Here is a 25,476-nt window from a genome sequence, read left to right on the forward strand (position 1 = left end):
AGATGGAGAGATATACCATGTTCTTGGATTGGAAGAATCAACATTGTGAAGATGACTATACTACACAAAGCAATCTACACATTCAATGCAATCCCTATCAAATTACCAATGGCATTTTTCACAGAACTAGAACAAAAAAATTCACAATTTGTATGGAAACACAAAAGATTGGAGGAATCAGACTCCTTGACTTCAGACTATATTACAAACCTGCAGTAATCAAGACAGTATGATACTGGCACAAAAACAGAAATATAGATCAATGGAACAGGATAGAAAGCCCAGAGATAAACCCACACACATATGGTCACCTTATCTTTGATAAAGGAGGCAAGAATATATAATGGAGAAAAGACAGCCTCTTCAATAAGTGGTGCTGGGAAAACTGGACAGCTACATGTAAAAGAATGAAATTAGAACACTCCCTAACACCACACAAAAAAAATAAACTCAAAATGTATTAACGACCTAAATGTAAGGCCAGACACTATAAAACTCTTAGAGGAAAACATAGGCAGAACACTCTATGACATAAATCACAGCAAGATCCTTTTGACCCACCTCCTAGAGAAATGGAAATAAAAACAAAAATAAACAAATGGGACCTAATGAAACTTAAAAGCTTTTGCACAGCAAAGGAAACCATAAAGAAGACAAAAAGACAACCCTCAGAATGGGAAAAAATATTTGCAAATGAAGCAACTGACAAAGGATTTATCTCCAAAATATACAAGTAGCTCATGCAGCTCAATATCAAAAAAACAAACAACCCAATCCAAAAATGGGCAGAAGACCTAAATAGACATTTCTCCAAAGAAGATATACAGATTGCCAACAAACACATGAAAGGATGCTCAACATCATTAATCATTAGAGAAATGCAAATCAAAACTACAATGAGATATCATCTCACACTGGTCAGAATGGCCATTCATCAAAAAATCTAGAAACAATAAATGCTGGAGAGGGTGTGCAGAAAAGGGAACCCTCTTGCACTGTTGGTGGAATGTAAATTGATACAGCCACTATGAAGAACAGTATGGAAGTTCCTTAAAAAAGTAAAAATAGAACCACCATATGACCCAGCAATATCACTACTGGGCATATACCTTGAGAAAACCATAATTCAAAAAGAGTCATGTACCACAGTGTTCATTGCAGCTCTATTTACAATAGCCAGGACACGGAAGCAACCTAAATGTCCATCGACAGATGAACGGATAAGGAAGATGTGGCACATATAAACAATGGAATATTACTCAGCCATAAAAAGAAACGAAATTGAGTTATTTGCAGTGAGGTGGATGTACCTAGAGACTGTCATACAGAGTGAAGTAAGTCAGACAGAGATAAACAAATAGTGTATGCTAACACATATATATGGATCTAAAAAAAGAAAAAAAGGTTCTGAAGAACCTAGGGGCAGGACAGGAATAAAGACACAGATGTAGAGAATGGACTTGAAGACATGGGGAGGGGGAAGGGTAAGCTGGGACGAAGTGAGAGAGTAGCATGGACATATATACACTCCAAAATATAAAACAGATAGCTAATGGGAAGCAACCACATGGCACAGGCAGATCAGCTCGGTGCTTTGTGTCCACCTAGCACATAGAGGGGTGGGATAGGGAGGGTGGGAGGGAGACACAAGAGGGAGGAGAAGTGGGAATATATGTATATGTATAGCAGATTCACTTTGTTATACAGCAGAAACTAACACACCATTGTAAAACAATTATACGCCAATAAAGATGTTAAAAATATATAAAATTAATAAATAAAAACTACTTAAGGCTACCGCCTTTTCTGTGAAGAGGAAAAAAATTTAAAAAAGAGTAAGTAGGCTCTAATCATGAGTGACAAAATCAAAAGGAAAGATGCTCTCGGTGGACTGAGTACATGGGGTTGAGCCTGTCAAGGGTGTGAACACTCTTAGTTGGTAAACGGTATGTGCGCTAAGATTAATTTCTCTGAACATAAGAAAGGGAGTCATGCATAGATTAAAGGGAAAGAGGTTAGGGAATGGTGTGCACAGGGAAGAGAAATTGAAGATCTTGCCCTTAACAGTAATTACTCCTGGAAGCTACCCTATCAGATGGTGAGACTCCTTCATGAAATAAGTATATCTTCACTCGGGAAATGGATCCATCCAACTGGTGCTTTCTGAAATGGAGCGGGTACACAGTGGCCACTAATAGTTCCCTTCCAACCCTGTGGCTAAGATTCTGAGCTGCCACAGGAAGTGCAAGCTCATCAGGTAAATCCAGTGGAGTCTTGGGTCAGACTTGCTAGTGTAACAGAAAGGAGGCTTAGGTCGGGCAGTATATGAATGAAAGGTCTACAGACCTGCATGATTATAGATCTACACCTTCCTTGTTGTGGGCTTGGTCCTTTTCTAGATCCATGAGAATCAGTTACCCCTATCTCTGGTCTTTAATATGTTTCAGATCCAAGATGCCCACTCTACTGCCATTCTGATGCTCTTCATCAAAAGAAAGGAAACGGAAAATTTTTAAAAAGTGCAACTAAATCCAACAATTTTAACATATCTTAATGGGTTTGGCAGAGGAGAAAGGTAAAACTCTGGACTAAATAGTTTAAAAAGTTTTGCATTTGTTTAAAGGCTCTCACAATAAGAGAAGATGAAAATTAACCTTTACTATGTGATTCTATCAATACTTTCCAAGTTTTAGTCTTTTGCTATTCTAAATTCACTCTGATGCCGCTCTTGTTTACTAATTTGGCCAACAGCTAGAGTTCCTTGATATTTAGAAATAGCCATATCTCAACTGATTTCCACTTCCTGCATCCAGGGTGGAATTGGCAAAGTTGCTGCTGCTTTTGGTGTGTGGAGCCTGAGGATCTCTCTGTGGGAGGCCAGGGAGGGTGTGAAGCTACAGGACTGGGACCTGAACTCACCTTGAATAGCAAGGGAAGGAGCCTATTAGTGGATCACAAAGCTCTTTCCTTCCTTCTTGGCAGGAGTTGTTGCTTGGAGCCAGCAGGTGTTTAATGCTGTTAAATTTATGAGTAGTGAAAGCTGTTGGATTTTTTAACATCTGGGTAACATAAATTATCAGAATTTTTTTTTGCCCCGTCATTGTTGGAAAGTGACTTTGAAATCTATGGAAAGCCATTAAGTAACCTTTACTGGAATGTGTTTACTTCTGAGCATTTACCTCTGTGTCTGCAGGCTGTCCCTAGATGAGCTGACAGACCCTGGCTGAGCAGGAAGTGAGAGGGTCAGGAAAAGCTGAGCTGGGACAGTTTTCTCTTGAGATCCCTAGTAAGATGCAGAGTGCTTTTTTTTGTTGTTGTTTTTGCTTCTTAAATTTTTATTGGAATACAGTTAATATACAATGTTGTGTTAGTTTCAGGTGTACAGCAAAGTGAATTAGTTATACATATACATATAGTGATGAAAGGGAAAAAGCTGCAATCAAGAATACTCTACCCAGCAAGGCTCTCATTCAGATTTGACAGAGAAATCAAAAGCTTTACAGAGTGCTTTTCATTTATGTAGTTATAGTTTTCGTTTTGTATTTTTCTTGCTCAGAATTACCAATGAGCTAAGTACACATCCAATGGAATCAATGTGTCAATTACTTTCATTTTAAACTAAGTGTGATATTGAGAGTTGCTCCTTTATCCTCCTTTTCCTTCATCACAGTAAATAATACATTTCTGACTTGTCAAGAGAATTTAAAAAGTAAAATAAAATAGGGGAAAAGGAATCGGCCTTTTCTTTACAGTAACAGGTTATCCATATAACATTATCCATCTATGTTGCTGTTACCCACCAGGTCTTCTGAATGCAAATGGGCAGTTCTTAAATGTTTACGCACTGTTGATTTTAAGTGGGACTATCCATAAGAAGTTCACACTAGTATTCCCATGTTGTGAAGGGGACCTTTTGCGCATGAAGTGTTTTGAGAGATTATTTTCCTACCCATATTTTACTTTCTAAAAGAAATTGCAGTAGTATGTAATAATGGCTTAAAGTACTGCTGTTTTTCATGTTTCACATTTTGATTTCATATTTATGACTGGATCTAATGGATTTTTTAAAAAACCAACAGAAAATATGGTAGCATATTTTCACGTGATATACTGGAAAAAATAATGGATTTGGGAGAAGAGCTATTGGTGCAAACCCAGTCTCCAGTGATTTCTTACTCTGTGACTGTGGGTAAATTACATCAAAATCCAGAATCACAGCTTTTCTTCTGTAGAGTAGGATTCGCAGTTGACACTGTAGATGACAGCCGAGAATGTACTGCATTCTGGCCCTATGGGTGAAGAGTAATACAGTTTGGGGACTTGATGTAAGGTGAGGGGAGACTCTGATTGCCAAAAGAGTTAGCCTTTCTCTTTCAGGGCGATAATTTTTCTGTAATGGGTATATGACCTAATTCTTGTCAATGAGATACAATAAAACATTTTCTGTAAGTTTCTAAGAGAGTTCCAGTTCTTAAGAGAAAGTTACCAGAAGCCAAGCTCTCTTCTCATTTGTATGTAAATCTGGAAGCATGTTGCCCCAGGTGCTACCCTAGCCATCTAGTGACCTTTGAAGGAAGACAACCAGAAGACAAAGCTGAAATTAATAAAGATCAGACCTGAGTGTATCATAGAGAAAAGGAGATGGAGCCTTGATCAGGTCTCCCCTGAACTCCACTCCCACTTATAGCTCCATGAGCCAAATAAAATTAAGTATTGTTTACATGATAGTTTTAGGTGGGTTTATATTACTTGTAGCCAAAACCACCACAACTGATACAGGAACAATTCCATCTACCAATCAGGATTATTTAGAGGGCTAAATAAAGAATCCATGTGGAATAACCTCGTGGATTTTAAGTGCAACATTAAAAATGGTTTCCCTCTTTCACTTGTAGCTTCACCATCTCTTCCCAAAGGACACCAGAATCAAGAAGTTGTGATATTTAAGGGAATAAATTGATTGACAGACTAAGTTTCACTTTTATGTAGATAAGAGTATTAAAACACGTTATTGAGTTGTAAAATAGATTAATGTTTTAAGACTATTATTTGTACTGTTATATGATATATACTATATGCTAATAGTAACATACCATGTACTATCATGTATATATCATAATATACACAGCCTTAGGACTATTGATCTATTGTACATATGCATATTTATATTATATATATGTGTGTATGTGTGTGGGTGTGTATATATGTCTTAAGGCATTACAGAGTACTGTCAAAAAATCCAATAAAATAGATACACCTGGGCTATTGTATATTATACTTTGTTGTTTCCAAGAAAGAATGCAATTTTTCCAAAAGTGTGTTTAAGTAATATTTTACCTTACTTTGAAACTTCAGTTCTTCCGGATTTTCCGTATCAACTACTTGGGAAAATGCACTCTTTAAAAAATGTGTGTTTTTAGCACAACACTTGCTCAAATATGTAGAGATGTTTGCTCTGAACTGTACTCACTTATGTGAATATTTTAGGATGTTTTCATAAGAGGAAAACAAAACCCAAGGCTTTCAGATAGGATCTATAATAGTGTTTCACAACTGAAGACAGTTTTCTTGGGGTTTTTTGCTCCTTTTAAAAAAGAAGAACAATAATGTACCAGAGACCCCAAAGGGAAATATATTGTTAATGGAAAAAATTGCCTTCATTCACTCTTTCTATTTAAGGGAGCTCTTGCTGCCAGGTTATAATGAAAACATAAAGGTCTAATACAAAACTGATCGGGGGGAGGGAGGAAGGGGAAAGGAGCCCAGAAAATGCAGCCTCTAATCCAGATGTTAGCATTAGTGGGGGAGCTTTTGTGAAAGACAGCCAGCAATTTTTAACCTTTTCATCATCTCTGAGGTCCTCACTGCATGATCAAATGTAAACCAAAACCTTATTTTTCAAATTTCAGGATTTTTTTACATAATTTATTTGAACTGTATTTTCTGATAAGAAAATCTCAAGTACAAACAAGTTATTTATGAAGTTGATCTGATAGATCTAAAATTCTGGAAAAAGATAGAAACAAGTAACACCTAAAAACTATTTTGTTCAAATAGGAAAATCTCCTAAAACTCTGTCTTTTTATTATATCTTATTGAAATAAATGTTTTCTTGACTTGATAAAATTAAGCTAGGGATAAATCTTTAGAGTATTTGAAAAAGGCTCATGTACAACTTAGGAAATGATGGTTTCCTGATCCATTTGTGATGCGGAAGGGAGGAGCTTTTAAAAGGAAGAAAAAAATTAACCTCAGAGAGAAATCCAGACAGACTTAGTAACAAAATAAAATAATGCTTAGTGACAAATGCTAAGAGAACACACATCTCAAAAGAAGAAGTGAATAATCTTTTGAACCATCTGTCTTGGTCTTTTTCATAACCTTTGGGAATGCATTTTGGGGAAAGCAGTCATAAAACTACAGAGGATTGTAAATTCTTCTTATAATAACTGCCTTGCATAGTCTGTAATTCCATGTCTTTCTGGAAGGTTACAAAGCATGATGTGCATGTTTGCCCTTCCACACATGCCCAGTAAGGAGACAGTACCATCAGAAATATTGTTTACCCTCTGCTATTGATGGCTGCCACGCTTTCCTCAAACTTGGTGGTGTTTATATTGGCATTTTCCCACATAATTTGTGACACGGCTTTGTTAATCCTAAATTCTTGATTGAAATTCCACATAAAGTAATATTACAAAATAGTCCTAAGTTTGTGATTTTCACAAATATATTAATGTGAAATTACCAAATCAAAAGCTTTTTGGATTATGATATGGTTACGCGGTATATGTCGGTTTTAGAAATTTTGTCTCTGTTAGGATTCCCCATAAAATAGACTCTGAGCCGAGGCTTAGAGAGCAAGTACTTGGGAACTGCAGGAAACCTCAGTAGGTAGGGGTCAATGAGGAGGGATGCAGAAAAGAGAACGCACTCAGTAAAGGACGTGGTGGGAGACTGGAGATTATTTGGAGAGGACACTCTGGAAATCGGTGTAAAACACATTCCTGAGAGTTGCCTTACCCGAGGGCCGTGGGGTCGTACACCGACTGCTGCCAGTTTTTAGCTAAGGCTGCATTCGGAGGGTGCTGACTCCTGCCGGGCTAGGCTGCCGCGATGCACCAAGAAGAATGCAGCGACAGAGGTGATTAAGGTCATCTAGAGATTATCAAACTAACATTAAAATTTTTAAAGTATATGGCAAAATCCAAATACATGAGCAATGTACAGAAAATTAACAAGAACTACTAATCTAAAAGCAGGATCACCAGTAATAATAATGAGTTCACATTTATTGCCTATATAATATATAGATAAAGGGATAGGGGATTTTTGTTTTCTTTACATTTTTCTGTATTTCTATATCTTAAAAACTTCACTGCGTATTCTTTTGGCATAAAAGTCACTTTAAATATTATGAAAATATCACACTAATTTTTATACACTATTTATTCGATTATTAGATTAGCGTCTTATAGCAAATATCTATAATATTGGTTCAGTTTAGACCATGAGAATATTGGAAGTATTCTCATGTTCCTGCTTTACAAAAAAACTAAACGAAATAGCAAGCCACAGACGTACAAGTTCACCAAAGAATTGAATGGATAGAAGCTTCTTAAGGAATGAATCTATATGAGACAGAATTTCTTTCTATTTGAATCATTTATATATATTTTGATTTTAAAATTCTATAACAATCACAGCTATCATACATTTGTTTTTGATTTTGGATTTCTTTTGCACTGAAAATAAAGAAAATATTTAACCTATATTCAGAAAATATACACAATCCGACTACAGAGAAAGAAGATTTCAATCTGCCATCATCATATTTTAGTGGTCTATGATATATTACATTTCAAAAGAAAGGTAATAAGAGAAATACTTAAGCTGTCTGGATTGAACTGTGAGAATACAGAATCTGTAATACCAGTCAGTAACATAATGTTTCATCATGTGTGGTAATCACAAGGAATTTGAACAATGCATTGATGTTTAAGTTATATTCAGAAAATTCCTTTTTATTATCTGTTACCAATTTATAGAAAAATATAAAAACTTATGAAGATAAGATTTTTGCCCACCTTATTTTCCTAAAACTAAAATGTAAATCTTGTACAGTTCAAAATTAATATCAGTTTCTATTACTACCACAATCTATAAGTTTTTACTAGCTTCAACAAAATACCAGATAAACTCTAAAACTAACATGTTTCACATAATTTATTATCTAAATCACTACTACTAAAGCAAAGATAAATAAAATGTGTTCATTTCATTTTACATTTACAAAATAAATGATTAAGAATTACTCAAAAGCAAAGGCAACAAAAGCAAAAATCAAAATGGTACGATATTGGCATAAAAACAGACACATAGATGATCAATGGAACAAAAGAGAGAGCCAAGAAATAAACCCAGAAATATATAGTCAATTATTGTATGACAAATGAACCAAGAATATATAGTGGGGAAAGGACAGTCTCTTCAATTAATGATGTTGGGAAAACTGGACAGTCATATGCAAAAGAATGAAACTGGACCAACATCTTACACCACACACAAAAATCAACTCAAAATGGGCTAAAGACTTGAACATAAGACCTGAAACCTTAAAACTCCTAGTGGAAAAGCAGTAAGCTCCTTGGACTTCAGTCTTGGCGATAATTTCTTTGGATTTGATACCAAAAGTGATAGCAACTAAAGCAAATATATATAAGTGGGACTACATCAAACTAAAAGGATTCTGCACAGCAAAGGAAACATCAACAAAATGAAAAGTCAATCTACTGAATGTGAGAAAACAGTTGCAAATCATATATCTGATAAGGGGTTAATATCCAAAACATATAAAGAACACATAAATCTCAATAGCAAAAACCCAAACAATCTGATTGAAAAATGGGCAGAAGATCTGAATAGAGTTTTCCAAAAAAGATGTACAAATGGCTAATGGGTACATGAAAAGTTGCTCAACATCACTTACCATCAGAGAAATGCAAATTAAATCCACAATGAGATATCACCTCACACCTGTCATATTATAAAAAAGACAAGAGTGTTTGGCCAGGATGTGGAGAAAAGGGAACCCTGGTTCACGGTTGGTGGGAATTCAAATAAGTGCAGCTTCCACTATGGAAAACAGTATGGAGGTTCCTCAAAAAATTAAAAATAGAGCTACTATATGATCTAGCAATTTCACTTCTGTACATTTATCTGAAGAAAATGAAAATACTAACTTGAAAAGACATATGTACCCTATGTTCACTGCAGCATTGTTTAGAATAGCCAAGATATGGAAATATGGAAACAACCTAAGCCTCCATAGATGGATGAATGGATAAAGCAAATGTGAGCTATATATTGTATATATAATTATATATATAACATATTTTATATATATATATAAGCCACTTGAAACAACATGGATGGACCCTGAGGGTGTTATGCAAAGTGAAGTAAGTCAGACAGAGAAAGACAAATACCATATGATCTCACACATATGAGGAATCTGGGGGAAAAAAATGAACTCATAGACACAGAGAACAGATTGGTGGTTGCCAGAGGTGGTGGTGGAGGCTTAGGGAAGTGGGTGAAGGGGGTCAAAAGATACAAGCTTCCAGTTATAAAGTAAATAAGTCAGGTGAATGTAAGGTATAGCATGGTGGCTACAATTAATAATACTGTATCACATGATTGAAAGCTTTTAAGACAGTAGATCTTAAAAGTTCTCATCACAAGAAAAAAATTTTGTAACTGTATGGTGATGGATGTTAACTGGGCTTATTGTAGTGATTGGAGATGTTATATAATATACACAAATATCATGCCATTATGTTGCACATCTGAAGTTAATATGTTATGTCATTTATACTTCAACAAAAAAGGAAAGATTTAAAGAGAAAAAAAAACTTCTAAAAACATCTAGGCAAGAAAAGGAACATTTCTTAAGCAGTGGTTCTTGCCCCTGGTTATACACTAAAATCATTGGGTGACCCTTTAAAAAATATTAGGGTTTGGGCTCCATCCTCATAGAGCCTGATTTAATTATTTTAGGATGGAGCCTAGGCATTCCATTTAAAAAAATCTCCCCCAGTGATTTGAATGTGCAGCCAGGGGAATACGCAGTGAAGTTTTTAAACTACCCAAAGAAAGAAAAACCATAAACTTCCATAGCCTTCTCCTTCAGAGAGCTGAACAGCAGCAGAGGAAGACTGGCTGCCAAAGGATGAGGGTGGGGGGAGGAAAAGAATGATGTACTTATTCAAGAGGTCATTTGTAGGAAAGACCAGTATTCTCCTAAAAGCCAGTGCTCAGAAAGTGTTGCAATACAGTTTAGGGATACAATCCATCCAACCTAGGGATAGATTATGATAAAGAACTCAAGAATAAGGGTGTCAACATAAAAAGAGATGACAGGAAGCACTAGAAATGAGTTAAACCTAAAATAAAGTCTTGAGAACTGCCATTAACGTGGTTACAAAACAAACAAAAAATTCAAAAATAAGTCTCCAAAGAAAAATTAATATGGTGAAATAAGAATAATTTAGATCTAAATCCCAGATTACATCAATCAAAATTGTGAAGTGGGAAGAGACAGTAGGACAGTAAAAGTCTGCAAGATTTCTTGTTTTCCACAGATAATTAATAGATAATTACATTTTTGACCTTGATAGAGATAAAAATATTTCAAGATGCTTTTAATAACAAAAGGATAATCACTAATAGAAAAAAATGTAATTATAACTAGAGAAATACAAGCTGAGCAAATAAAACTGATGAAAATATAGCAGAAAAAAAAAAAAAGAATCACCTGTTGTTTTCCACAACATATTATACTGAATGCACTTTTTTTCTGGGAGTACTAGGGTTTCTGTCAATAATTTGGAAAGAAATAAAAATCATACTAACAGGATGCTGGTTATTAATAGCATGAAATAAGAGTTTAATCATTATACTGGCTCCTTCAAAATATTTTAGATAAGGTGATGCACTGTTAACGCCCATTTAAAAATAGCTGATTAAAGAGTTAAATACTAATTTGTATCCCTATAAATTTTTTTGTATAGTTTTTGAGATTCTATTGTCCATGATCAAAGATGACAGTTAAGTCAACTATCCTTGGGGAAGCTGACTTCTATAATGTGACGTATAAAGTTAAAACATATTTAAAAGTACTGATTTAAATTTTAATTTAAAGGGTAAAATCTAGAACTGATGGAAAATGGATTCTGTTTACATATATATGGAGAGAGACAATGTAAAATTCAATTTCTGGTACTTCTGAAATAAATTTTAAAATAAAGCCTACGTTTCGATTACCTTGTGACTAAAACTACTAGTTGCTACACTGATATCTGTTCTCTGATTTTCCCTGCTAAGAGGATCCTCAATTTTTTTCTGAGTAAATAGTCACCCAGCAGAAGGATGACATTTCGCAAGGTGTGCTCTTGTCGTTACATTTTAGCCAATGACATGTAAGGAGATACACCGTGTGCAACTTTAGAAAGTATCTTTAAAGTAGGAAGACACATTCTTTGAACTCTCCTCATTCTTCCTAAGGGCTTGGTTAAAAAGATGTGACGCCCGGAGCCCAAGTAAACATCTTGGACTGTGAAGTGGAAGCCTCGTGTTCAGGATGGCAGAGACACAGGATAAACAGGCTTGCATTTTTACAGGTCTTAGTGCCATCGTATTAGTCCTAGGCTGTCGACTGGCAGAAATTTTTTCTATGAGAGAGAAACAAACTTCTTTCTTGTTTAAGATACTGGTTTTGTTTGATTTTCATTTGATGTAACCAAACCTAACCCTAAGTGACACACAGCTCCAGTGTTGTTCTGTCACTTCTTATCAGAAATTTTAAAGAAAAACTACTTTGACAGAAGAGCAACCACAATAGAAGATTTCACAAGGTCAAGATTTGGAGAAGTTACAAAATCATCTTTCACAAAGTAGATGTTATTTTTTATGGCATGGGAACAGCATTCTTGTCTAAAAAAGCTCCTGGTCAGAGATCATTTCTATGATTCATCTATGTAAATGCCATGCATCTTATACTCTGCTTTAATTTTCACTCTACCCATCCATACTACGATTCTTTTCTTTTTTGCGAAATTTCTTGGCCACATGTTACCAATAGCGAGACTGAAAATTTTCCACAGTTTGATAGCCATCATCAGAAACTTTCGGACTTGTAAACATTTCTTCAAACACATTTTGCAAATTGTCATCTTTTGAAATCCAATATACAAAGGCTACTTTTGAATTTGAAATAATTATACAGTCATACGTGTATTTATTCTTGCCAATAAAGTTTAAAAGTATGACCATTTTCGCCACGAAATATGTTCTCCTCATTGATCTTTAGTCCTTCCTCTCCTAAATAAGAATTTGCCCACAAACCCTGTTTTTTATCTTTCTTGATGAGAAGCTCCTCATGCAATAGAAATACTCTCTCAGAAGAATTGAATAATCCAGTTGCCACTGCAGTCCTCTACCGTCTTGTTGTCTTATTGTCAAAATCAAAAACTACCAAATTTCTGACATCACAGTTATATCTGCTAGATAATAAATCTTACTTCAGTTTGAGTTGGAATTAAATGAAATTGCCAAGATCATCTTCCGCTTTAAACACCAGCTGGTTGTTACTGTCCCCTACAGACAAGGCTCAAAGGCTTCTAGTTTGGAAAGATGCAGAAGGGTCTTCTTACAGTCAGCACCATTACAATGGGAAAGTTGATCAAGAACAGGCTTGCCCTCTGCTCTCTGCCCCAGCCCATCTGGCAATATTTAGGTAATGGCTGTAGCAACCTTTTTTTTCTTTTTCTTTTGGCTCTGCACTCTGGTGTGCCTTTCTTATTAGCACTCTGATCCCCGCTCGGGGGATTTTCCATGGAGTGTACAGGTAGAGGAAGGTCATCCCTCGCATCTGCTTGTCTCTGTCTGTAGCCTTCCTTCTGCCAGACCTGCTGCTCCTCAAAGTGCTGGATGTAGGTCACTCTCCATGGATGATGTCACACAACCCCAGTCAATGACTGGTCCAGACCACAGAGGAGCCAGAACACGATGGCCCAGCCCTCCCCATCATTTCCTCGTTCTCATCTCTAGCAGCGAGGTGCCTTCAGAATTCCTTCAGAATCACTCTATTTTCTAAAGAGTCACCCATGCAATTTGAAACTGTTGAGGATTTTTAACAAACATCTGATCCAGAGGCCTTTAAACTGGGCTCTGAGGAACCAGAGACGTTGTTACAGGGCCAGTGGAGGGAGAGGGAAAAGCTGAGCTCCTGGCCTCTGACGCCACTCCCTCCCTAAACTTCACTTCTAACTCTCATATTCTCATAAGCTTTTAGCAGAACAAAATGCTCCCTGGCCAACGAAACAGGTTGCAAACCACTAATTTGGTTCATATCACTGTCACAAAGGGAATTTAATGAAGTGGCATTTTTTCCAAGCTCACATAACTCAACTGTGGCAGAAGTAAGGCTAGAGCTATCTGGTTGAGTAATACTTTTACTCTACCATTTGGACCCTTCTAAACAACGTATATATGCTTTAACTTATCACCCACTGTGACTTAACCCAAAGCAAGAGAAAAAAACCTGATGAGAATTTCAGGCAGACTGTGATGTTTTTGGTGAGAGAAGGATTTTGAGAGTACTGGGGTCTCTTGAGTCATACCCATTATTTATGAATAGTTCTGCTTTGATCATGTCAAGATGGTAATAAGCATGCTGATTTTTCTCTCTACTTGTAAAACAATGAAGATAAGTACGGATATTGAAACACAAAACTAATACATTCTTGATACTTATCTGTACAACTCATTTAACCAAATTTTGTATTTGATTGGATCAAATAATTCAGATATAGGCAGCATGATCTTTAAATCAATACTTCAAATATATGTGTATATGTTTTAAAAGCAAATTACAATTTCTAAGTTAATTTATCACATTGGGATCCTGATGCTTGAGTTTTCCAGTCATGTGACAGTATTCATCCATGCTTTGTAACTCTGTCCCAGAGAAATCTTGGGTAAGCATTACTGGTCAGATATTGAATTAGCTGACAAGAGAACACAATTCTATTGGATTTATAATATTTAAGAAGACATGTGTGAAGGGAGGGAGGGGGATTAGCACAATTGGTTTCAAGTTGAATTTTCAAAAAATTGGTAAAATTTTCATATAAGTAACCTAAAATATTAGTATGAAATTTAAATCAAATAAACTAAGTATCGTTCTGTGGTATAGTTGTATCACAGTTTATTTAAACACTCACTCATCTGGGTAGTTTCCAATTTGGGGCTGTCACAAATAAAGCTGCTATAAACATCCATGTACAAGTTTCTGTATGAAAATGAGTTTTTTATTTCTCTGGGATAAATGCCGAGGAGTGCCATTGCTAGCTGTATGGTAAGACTTTTTGTAGTTTTGAAAAAACTGCCAAACTACTTTTCAGAGTAACTGTACCATTCTACCAGTGACTGTACCATATCATTCCACCAGTTATGTATACTCATAATGTATGCTTATACTCATGAGTACTCGTGATGTATACTTATACTCATAATGTGTAATGTATATTCAGTGATGTATACTTGTCATGTATACTTATGTACACTCACCAGTTATGTGTACTCATAGATAGAAATCTCGTTTCTCTGCATACTCACCAGCATTTGATGTTATCACAGTTTTTTATTTGAAACATTCCAGCAGGTGTATACTGTTAAATATATTATAATTTGTCTTTTTATTTTCTTAGCAGGGTGTTTTGCAGAGTAAATTTTTGTAAATTTGACAAAGTCCAATTTATCACTTTGTTTCCTTTTATGTGTTGTGATTCCTTTAGCTCTTCTTTAAGGGTTGATCTACTGGTGTTAATTCCATTACTTTTCTTTCTACTGAGAATGTCTTCAGTTTGCCTGCATTTCTGAAGGACAGTTTCACTGGATATGGAGTTCTGGGTTCACAGTTCTTTTCTTTCAGCACTTGAAAGATGATTTGATGCTTCTTTCTGGCTTCTGTAGTTTCAGATGAGAAATTCACTGCTGTGTGAACTAATGTTTCCTTATAAGTTAATGTGCCATTTCTCTCTGGCTGTTTCTTATTTTTTTTCTTTCTTTTTAGTTTTCAGTTTAAGTAGTTAAAGTAGTTAATTATGTTGAGTCTTGGTATGCCTTTTAAAAATTTATCTTATTTGGGGTACATTCAGCTTGAGTCTCTAGGATTATGTTTTTCACTAAATTTGGGAAGTTTCAGCTACTGTATCTTTCTTTTTTAAATTTATTTATTTACTTTAACATCATTATTGGAGTATAATTCCTTTACAATGGTGTGTTAGTTTCTGCTTTATAGCAAAGTGAATCAGTTATACATATACATATGTTCCAATATCTCTTCCGTCTTGCGTCTCCCTCCCTCCCAATAATGATGTTGAGCATTCTTTTATGTGTTTGTCGGCAATCTGTATATCTTTTTTGGAGAAATGTCTTTTTAGGTCTTCTGCCCATTTTTGGATTGGGTTGGTTTTTTTTTTTTTTTTTATATTTGTTTATTTTTGTTTTTATTTCCATTTCTCTAGGAGGTGGGTCAAAAAGGATCTTTCTGTGATTTATGTCATAGAGTGTTCTGCCTATGTCTTTCCTTAAGAGTTTTATAGTGTCTGGCTTTATATGTAGGTCGTTAATCCATTTTGAGTTTATTTTTGTGTATGGTATTAGGGACTGTTCTAATTTCATACTTTTACATGTACCTGTCCAGTTTTCCCAGCACCACTTATTGAAGAGACCATGTGTTTGTGTTTTTTACAGTTTTTTTTCCTTTTATTGATAACTAGTCTCATAGCATTGTGTTCAGAAGAGAAACTTGATATGATTTCAGTTCTTAAATTTACCAAGGCTTGCTTTGTGACCCAAGATATGATCTATCCTGGAGAATGTTCCATGAGCATTTGAGAAGAAAGTGTATTCTGTTGTTTTTGCATGGAATGTCCTATAAATATCAATTAAGTCCATCTTGGGTAATGTATCATTTAAAGCCTGTGTTTCCTTACTTATTTTCATTTTGGTTGATCTATCCATTGGTGAAAGTGGGGTGTTAAAGTCCCCTACTGTTATTGTGTTACTGTCAATTTCCCCTTTTATGGCTGTTAGCATTTGCCTTATGTATTGAGGTGCTCCTATGTTGGGTGAATAAATATTTACAATTGTTATATCTTCTTATTTCTGGTGGGCAGGTCTAGGTCTGGTGGTGTGTTTTGGGGTGTCTGTGGCCTTATTATGCTTTTCGGCAGCCCATCTGTTAATGGATGGGGTTGTGTTCCTGTCTTGCTAGTTGTTTGGCATATGGTGTCCAGCACTGTAGCACAAATAGAAAGAAAGAAAGAAAGAAGATAAAATAAATTAAAATAAAGTAAAATAAAATAATTAAAATTAAAAATAATTATTAAGAAAAAATTTTAAAAAATAAAGGACAGACAGAACACTAGGACAAATGGTAAAAGCAAAGCTATACAGACAAAATTACACACAGAAGCATACATATACACACTCACAAAAAGAGAAAAAGGGGGAAAAAAAAATATATATATAGTTGCTCCCAAAGTCCACCTCCTCCATTTGGGATGATTCGTTGTCTATTCATGTATTCCACAGATGCAGGTACATCAAGTTGATTGTGGAGATTTAATCCACTGCTCCTGGGGCTGCTGGGAGAGATTTCCCTTTCTCTTCTTTGTTCGCACAGCTGCCGGGGCTCAGCTTTGGATTTGGCCCCGCCTCTGCGTGTAGGTCGCTGGAGGGCGTCATCTCTACTCTACTACTGAGCCTACCCAGAAAGTTATTATTGCAATTATTCTATTTTCCAGTTATATAATTTCTATTTGGTTCATTTTTATAACTTCCATTTCTTTACTAATGTTTTCTTTTTTTCGTTTTTTCAAGAGAATTTGTAATTGTTTGTTGAAGTCTCTAGACGAGAGCTGCTTTAAAATACTATCAGGTAATTCCAACAACTGATTCATCTCAGTATTGGCTGGTTGTCTTGTCTTTTCTCACTGAAGTGTTTTTTAAACAATTCTTGGTATAACGAGTGACTTTTCCGCATGTATCCTCAATGTTTTGCATATAATATTAGGAGACTCTTCATCCTTTTTAGATCTTCTTTTTCAGTCATCAGTAACTCTGAGCAGGTTTCACATGTAAGTCCTGGATTATTTTTATGAGCTGTAGTTGTGATGACAACTTAGTTTTTAGAGACTTTGCAATGCTATTCTGGTCAGTTTTATTGTTATGCTTTTCTGGGGTTCTTGATTGATCCTGGCAAGTACCACCTGCCCTTCACAGTGCCACTGTGTGGGAGGTTCAGGAAACAGTGGACCTTATCACTGCTGCTGTGGCGGATGCTGTCACCACTGCCTTGGGTGCGGCAGGAGCTCTCGGGGCACTGACAGTGGCAGATCAGGCCTGCTACTGCCCAAGGTGTGGGGCTGACCTCACTGGTGCTTCTCCTGAGACTCCACTGGGAAGAGAGAGGATGGATTCCTGCATAGGCCCTTCTGGTCCTGGTGCTGGGCAGGGGTGGATCTCCCTGTTAGGTCTTTGCTGGACTGCTCATTTGCCAGTCCTTTGGCCAGAAATAGTAGGCTTTACTTTTTTTTTTTAATGCCTCTTGGCAGTTCTAGGTTGCGGGCCTCTCCTCAATCCAGTCTTGCATATATGGGAGGGCAAAAGAAAATCCAGGAACTCAATTTGGCATCTTTCCTCCCGTCTTGAGATTCCTAGCCAGTCCAGCTTCTTTGTTCTGTCTTTTACAGTCATTTTAAGTTCACCTGCTCAATTATTTCTGGTGTATAAGGAGATATTTACAGGGGAGGCACAGGGAAAAATGAGCCAGGAACATCTTGTCCCACCATATATTTTCCAAATATTTTATCTATCATTTTTTCTGTTTTTTTTCTTTCAGTAAGAGGGCTGGGCAAAACACCTAGACTACCTTCTTACTGAAATTGGATCTCTATATAGTACATTTAAACCGTTAACATGCTATGTAGAGATGTTTATTATTGGAGTACTAGTTATTAGTGATCTTTTTAAGTCTTTCTCCTAATTCATTCTCTACTGCTGCCCTCAGTTCATTTACTCCTATTGTCTTAATACCCACCCAAAGAACACACTAATTCTGCCTTTGAGCTTTGCTCACAGTTCCATGCCAATCATAGCTGCCCCTTGCACCCACTCTCCATGCCCTTCCTTTCCACAAGTTCATTTCCTGGTTGACTGCTAAAGCTAAAAGTGTTTTCATTATCTCAGGGGGTTCTATTTTAACACAAGGTAGGATACATTCATCCAAAATGATAACTATGGTATTTCAGTGACCTGAAAAACAATTGGGAACATTTCAAAAGATAAACCGAGGGGTATAGATGATCTTATTTGCAAAACAGAAATAGAGACACAGACATAGAGAACAAACGTATGGACACCAAGGAGGGTGGTGGGATGAATTGGGAGATTGGGATTGACATATATACACTATTGATACTATGTATAAAATAGGTAACTAATGAAAATCTACTGTATAGCTCAGAGAGTACTACTCAGTGCTCTGTGGTGACCTAAATGGGAAGGAAATCCAAAAAAAGAGGGGATATCTGTATACATATAGCAGATTCATTCTGCTGTAGACTAGAAACTAACACAACATTGTAAAGCAACTATACTCCAATAAAAATTAAAAAAAGAAGGTAAACCAAGGGACAAATGAAATCACAGGTTAAAAGCACCACATAAATGTTAATTGTTATTAAGGCAATATGAGCGGATTCAACTTCACCTTTGCTTTTCTTTAATTCAATATTTGAGTGATCAGAGCCGGAGGGACCATTGCAGACTATTATGCCAAATATTAAAGGTAATCTTTCAAAACTATCTGCCTTTGTCAGCTTTCCCTTATTGTATCAGAGGGGTTTCTGGATTAAATAATAGCAAATAATTTCAGGTAAAATGTTTCTGCAACAGTTAATCATAAGAACTACTTCTTTACTACGTGATGCATCGGTCATTTGGAAAAAGAAAATTCTTGACTAATAGGTTGTTATGAAACTTTTATCTGCTTACTATTGACTACAAATATTACTAATATCCCAAACCGTTTTGCTTTAATTTTAAGAAACTCAATTTCTAATAATGGTGTCTTGTCACTATCATGTATCAACCACTCTAACGTCTACATCAAGCTGTATTATATTTTATTATATTAACTTCTCTCTACCACAACATCTGTTGGCTGCATGGATGGATCTTAGTCAGTAAACTTAGCTTTATTTTATCATAGATTTGATGCTTGAAATACTCAAGGAAAAGAATACTCTGAATTACTAATATTTCTTTGAGTTTTTACTTATGTCCAAGTTTTGTTTTCCTCAATATGTGTCAGAAGACTACTTTATTCTGATCTTCAGTTTTCCAGCCAACAGTAACTTGTGGATTTAAAACAATTGCTTAGACAAATTGAAGGCATAGGAGAGGACTTTAACAGCTTCTTAGAGTAAGTGGGGCATTAATAATTTAAATTCTTTGAGCCCTAAGCTGAGAGACATATGCATTCTCTAACATGAAGAACACTGGACATGGCACCATTGCAAGTTCGTTTATTCTTTAAATTAATCAATAAGCAGTTGTCTTTGAATGACACTCTGCATCAGGTAATGTGAAGAACTATACATATTTTGGTGAATAAAATACACAGGGTCCTTACTCTCAGGGAGTTTAAAATGTATGAAAGCAGTAACGAAGAAGTGAATAAATAAGTGGATAACTGTAAATTGTAGTAAGTATAAATGATGAAAACCAGCAAAAAGGAGTGATAGACAATATCTGACCGATAGTGAGGAGTGGAGAAAGGGAGGCTGAATTTAAATGGGAACTTTCCAGGACACCACTGGTCAGCAGAGTGGTGATGATGAGAACGAGCTAGGCACGTTGGTCGGAAGGAATCCTCGCCATCGTGAAGTCCTCTAGTTTAGTCACAACTGTAGTCCTAGAGATAAGTATCTAGTGATATTTTTGCCCATGAACTTGGATGAGTTTTACTTTTCATTTATTTTATAGCTGGGAGTTTGGACCTCTTATAACCCCCTTCGCCTATTTCACTCATCCCTGCCCCTCACTCTCCTCCCCTCTGGAAACCACCAGTTTGTTCTCTGTGAGTCTGTTTCTGTTTTGTTTGTTTGTTTTATTTTGTTTTTTAGATCCCACATACAAGTGAAATCGTATAGTATTTCACTCTCTGTGTCTGACTTATTTCACTTAGCATAATACCCTCTAGGTCCATCCATGTTGTCACAAATGGCAAGATGTCATTCTTTTTATGGCCAAGTAATATTCCATTGTATATACATACCATCTTGATCCATTCATCTATCGATGGACATTTAGGGTGCTTTCATATCTTGGTTATTGTAAATAGTGCTGCAATGAACATAGGGATACATATATCTTTTGAACTGGTGTTTTCATTTTCTTTGGATAAACACCCAGAAGCAGAATTGCTGGGTCATATGGGAGTTCTATTTTTAGTTCTCTAAGGAACCATTATACTGTTTTCCATAAGAGCTGCACCAATTTGCATTCCCACCAACAGTGCATGAGGGTTCCCTTTTCTATACATCCTCACCAATACTTGTTCTTTCTTGTCTCGGTGAGTTTTTATGAAAACTTAATCTCCATTATTTATTCACATTATGGGATGGTAGTTAAGATGGTAAAAGAATCCCTGTTTCCCAAGACCCATCTCTACTCAGGCTACTCATAGTTTGTTGAATGAGTTAGTGATTAACATGTATTGCATAAAACAGATTTGAAAACTATTATCTTAAATTATCCCATAAAACAACCCCCTTTTCTATGTCTCAAGAAACATATAATTACATCAAATGCAGGAGTCGTAGACCACCTGGTAGGCTCAGGAGTGAAAGCCTCCCTGAAGGTCCCCAATTTGAGTAAAACTGAAAAGAAGCAACTTCAGGTCTTCCCCTGAGCTGGGCAAGTGCTGGCACCACCTCATCTCAGTATTCTAAAGGGCATCTCTGCTTAGTTACTTCTTCCCATTTTTCTCTTCCCTAACCGGTGAGTAGTGGGAAAGATGAGAGAAAACTGGAAACGCTACAGAGAAAATTCCTCTGTCTTGTCTGTGTTAGTTTTTAAGGATCTAAGAAGAGTTGTTTATTTTCAGTCTGTTTAGTTTTTTACTTGTTGTGAGGATGGGAGTGACAACCTCCAAACTCTTTACACGTCGGAGTGAAACTGGAATTTTCAACGAACTTTTGAGAAAGTGTATCAGGAGCTAGCACTCTGTATGATGTGTCTACCCGGGCGTGACCTTGAGAGATAGTAAGCAGGATCATCTTGCTTTGAATGCCAATTTCTCTTTTCTGAAATATGGAATGCTTAATAGAAATTCTAGGAGTCTTATGTGTAGTACGTAAACTAAAGTAACTCAATATATGAACAGTCAGTAGTTTTCAGGAGCTCTATTCTGTCAAATTATTGACTATTCTGTCAAAAATGCTGCCTGTGCTTCTTCACACCTCTACTGTTGCAGTTAGTAGCTGTCTTCTGAAAGGAATGGATCCCACCAAAGAGGTCTCAGAATTCAAAGAAAAGGAAAGTTTAGTTATACTGCCCTTCAGCAGTGACACTGACTGCGTTTTCTTCTACCACTTCCCTAAATATAAACTCCAGATTGAAAATACAATTTATCCCTCAGCACCCTTTAATTTACTTTTCTTTGTTTTATATTCCCTGGCTTTTGTCACCCTGACTCTGATTCTTTTGCAGGTTTGACCTGAGGTATTCATTGTCGTTCTGTTTCTGATGCTTGGGAATTATTCTTCACACCTGGTGGTGGTACTTGTCTGGATTGTTGGCCCTGTCACCAATGACCATGATCCAAATCTGGTGATGACCGAAGTCTGCTGAACCTTTCTAACAAGACTATAAAATCAAAAGTCTGCAATTACCTTTACAATTTATCCTTTCATAATATGACTATTGAATTCACAAATGACCAAAACACTTACATTATGGATGACAGAATACAAACGCAAAATTGTAACAGGAAAGAAGAACCATAAAGATAAGATGAAATGTAGTTGACATATATATGACATTCCATGTTTTGTTTATTTTGGATTTTTAAATTTGATTCGAATAGGGTAGGGCAGAAATGGTGTAATATTAAAAATTATTAATTCGTTAGTAAATTCAACTTAATCCAGCACATAACTACTGAAAAGACTATTTGGATAATAATAATAATAATGGAAGTACAGTGTATTACCCAAAGAAGAACACAGCCTCTGTGTATAAAATGAACATTGATAAAGTAGAATATCCCCAGAGGAATGTACACCACATGTTGATGTACCTGAAAAGCATATTACTTGATGAACAAAAACACAAACAAAAATATGTTTTACCATGGAGAAAAGAAATATTTTGAGGAATGGCAGCAGCAATCTTCATACCCTTTGAAAGACCCTCACATGAAAGATAATATATGCCTGTTACCTTTTGCTTGAGGGTACAACTTGGAAACACTTATGGAAATCGTAAGGAAGAATTCAGGACAATCAAAACTGGAGTGGATGATCACACAGGAACTGAACTCCCACCCCTGATGATTCTCAAGATGAGAAAAGCTATCTGTTTCACAACCATACTAGATAACATCTAACTTGTTGTTACCGAATAAGGCGCTATGATTTTAATGATGCAACAAGACTGAAGTCTTCACTGGTATTTGCCATCAAGGGTTGTTTAAGGAGAAGCTGAAATTCTGTGACCTTAAGCTTTAAGGGAAAACAAAAGAAGTGCAATATCTATCCAGTACCTAGGTGTCAAGCACCTGAAAACTTGCTTCAAATGTCAGATCTTATTTTTTTCTCACATAATCTTCTACGTTATGTGTCATTCTGGTCCCTTGTTTTAGATCTAAATAAACTGAAGCTTAGCAAGGCTGTGTTACTCGTCCAAAGTCTTATATTTGGCAAGTGGAACTGCTGAGTCATCTGATTTCAAAGCCTATGCATTTATGAATCATAATCATTGTTATTCCCCTTCCTTTCGGGTTATATTTTTTAATGATGAGGAGGAAAGGAAAACCCTTGTCCCCTGCAGCTCTGATGTGACCTTATGAAATGGGCTTTTCATAGATACAACAAAATACCACAGGACATTTGTAGGGAAGTCTTCGCTGGTATTTGCCATCAGAAAGGATATTGGCTGGACTCTTTCAGAAAGATAAATTCAGAACGATACGTGGCTGGACCCTTTCACTTTGGTATTGATATTCCTAGAGGTAAAGTTTGGTTTGGCACTTCTAGGGAGCCAGTAACATTACTGTTCCTACTTTAAGTTATTACATTTATTAGCCTAAATTTTAGCTTTGCTTGTTGGGATCTGTTAAAAAGACTGTAGCATTAAACTCCTAATGTCTGCTTGTTTTCAATTTGTAAAGAGAGACATCATTTTGGTTATTTCACAATGGATACATTTGCTACACCCTACGTCAATCGTTATGCCTGCTCTAATGATTACGCCTTTGATTATTAGCACATTATGCCTGTACTGGGTACCTGGTGACAGAATTGCAGATTGAAGACATGAGGGGCATGGAATAGTTGGGCTGAAAGCTCAAGCTCTGTCTGCCAACTATCCTCCTCAAACTTTAGGAGTCATTTCCACTATGTCCCTCCAGTTTTATTTGTACTCGTGTTTCTGTTTTCAACATTAACTGAAGATGAAAGTATACTGAGGTACCAATACTTACTGATTAAGAACACAGAATCTGCAGCCAGACTGCCCAGGTTCAAATCCTGGCTTTAGATTTTTAATCCCTCTAAGTCTTGGTCATCTCATTTGTGAAAGAGGGAAAATAATACCTCTCTCAAAGAGTAAAAAAATTAGCACATAACAGGAAGGTCTTTGCACGTGGTAATAATCCAATAAATACCATACTATCATCTCTATTTTATTGTAATTATTCAAAGTGAGATATGATTACATATGCCGGACCTCGTGCTTTCCGATAGGTTTTCTTTTCTTTGTTTCTTTTCTTCTCACTTCCTTTCCTCGAATCCGTCATTCTTCCCTTCCTTCTTTTATTTTTTTCATTCACAAATATAGAGTTTTGAGTGAATCCGCTATTGAGGCAAGCCCTCACAACTTCTGACTTAGCAGCCTAGCTGTGAACTCTGCTTCTCTTGGGTTTTGTGAGGTATCACAGTATTTTGGGGGAAATATGGAATGTTGATCTATTTACCATATGCCGACGCATGAGGCTCACCTCAGCAGAATTGATATAAGCTATTCCCAATTGTTATGCTATAGCAACATCAATCTATTAAAAAGGCAACTATATTGGGATCAGAGAAGTCCCAAGATAAAACAGGATCTTCACAACAGCATCTGTTTTCTAATTAGGATTACTCAGTGGCAATTTTCACCCAATAATTTAGTTAAATTTCATTCCTAAAGTACAAATATCCTTTGAAGGCACGTGGGTGAAGTTAAATCAGTAACTGCATTATTGTAAATTACTTCATAATTATATATTGATAAACAGAATAAGGTTATATGATATCCATTTTCTGTATCAGTTCATACCTCAGACAACGCAGCATAAAATTACATTCTTACGTTGTTTTCGAGCAAAGCTTTGTTTTCTATAAAAGGCATTTCATCGTTTTAAAGCAATATAATTTCAGCATAGCATTCCCTTCAGCATAGCAATCTAGATTTTCACACAGTGTAAACTGAGGATATCTGAGTCATACTTTGCCTCTTTAAATGTTCTCAAAGAATTTTATATGAAAAAAGATTTAATGAATTCTAAGAAAAAAAATCGTATGCCGTTCTATGTTTTTAAGCCTATTAGAGAATACTGGGAGATGGTGAGATGCTAAGATATTTCAAATCAGTCATCCTCCCCTCTCTCCCATAGTCCTGGATAACCATCAGGTTAGAATATTCTCTTTACTGACCTCTCTTCCTCCCATATGCTATTTATCATGTACTTACATATGTTTACCATGTGCACTATCATGTTTGCAGTTGTCTGATTTAAAATATTCTGCCCCATTTTCAGTAAAAGTGGCCCGATTTTTGGTTGAGAAAACATGGCCACTGTGCATACACCTACGAATTAACGTATCACTCATCTCTCAGCTAGAGGCACGGATATGTCCTTGGTATGAGCCTGTTCTCTGCTTATCTCGTTTCTCTTGGGGAAAGACACTGGAGGTCATGTGTACAGAGGAAAAAAGGGTGTGTTTCAGGCACAGGCAAACCTGCCCTGGAATGTATTTTCAGCATTTACTAGGATTTTTTCCCCCAGCCAAGTCATTTAGCCTCTTCTCACATGAAATAGAGGTAATACTCCTTCCTCTCCCCAAAATAGTATTTAAA

This window comes from Neophocaena asiaeorientalis, unplaced genomic scaffold (genome assembly GCF_003031525.2).
Source record: "Neophocaena asiaeorientalis asiaeorientalis breed wild unplaced genomic scaffold, Neophocaena_asiaeorientalis_V1.1 scaffold831, whole genome shotgun sequence".
Taxonomy (NCBI): Eukaryota; Metazoa; Chordata; class Mammalia; order Artiodactyla; family Phocoenidae; genus Neophocaena; species Neophocaena asiaeorientalis.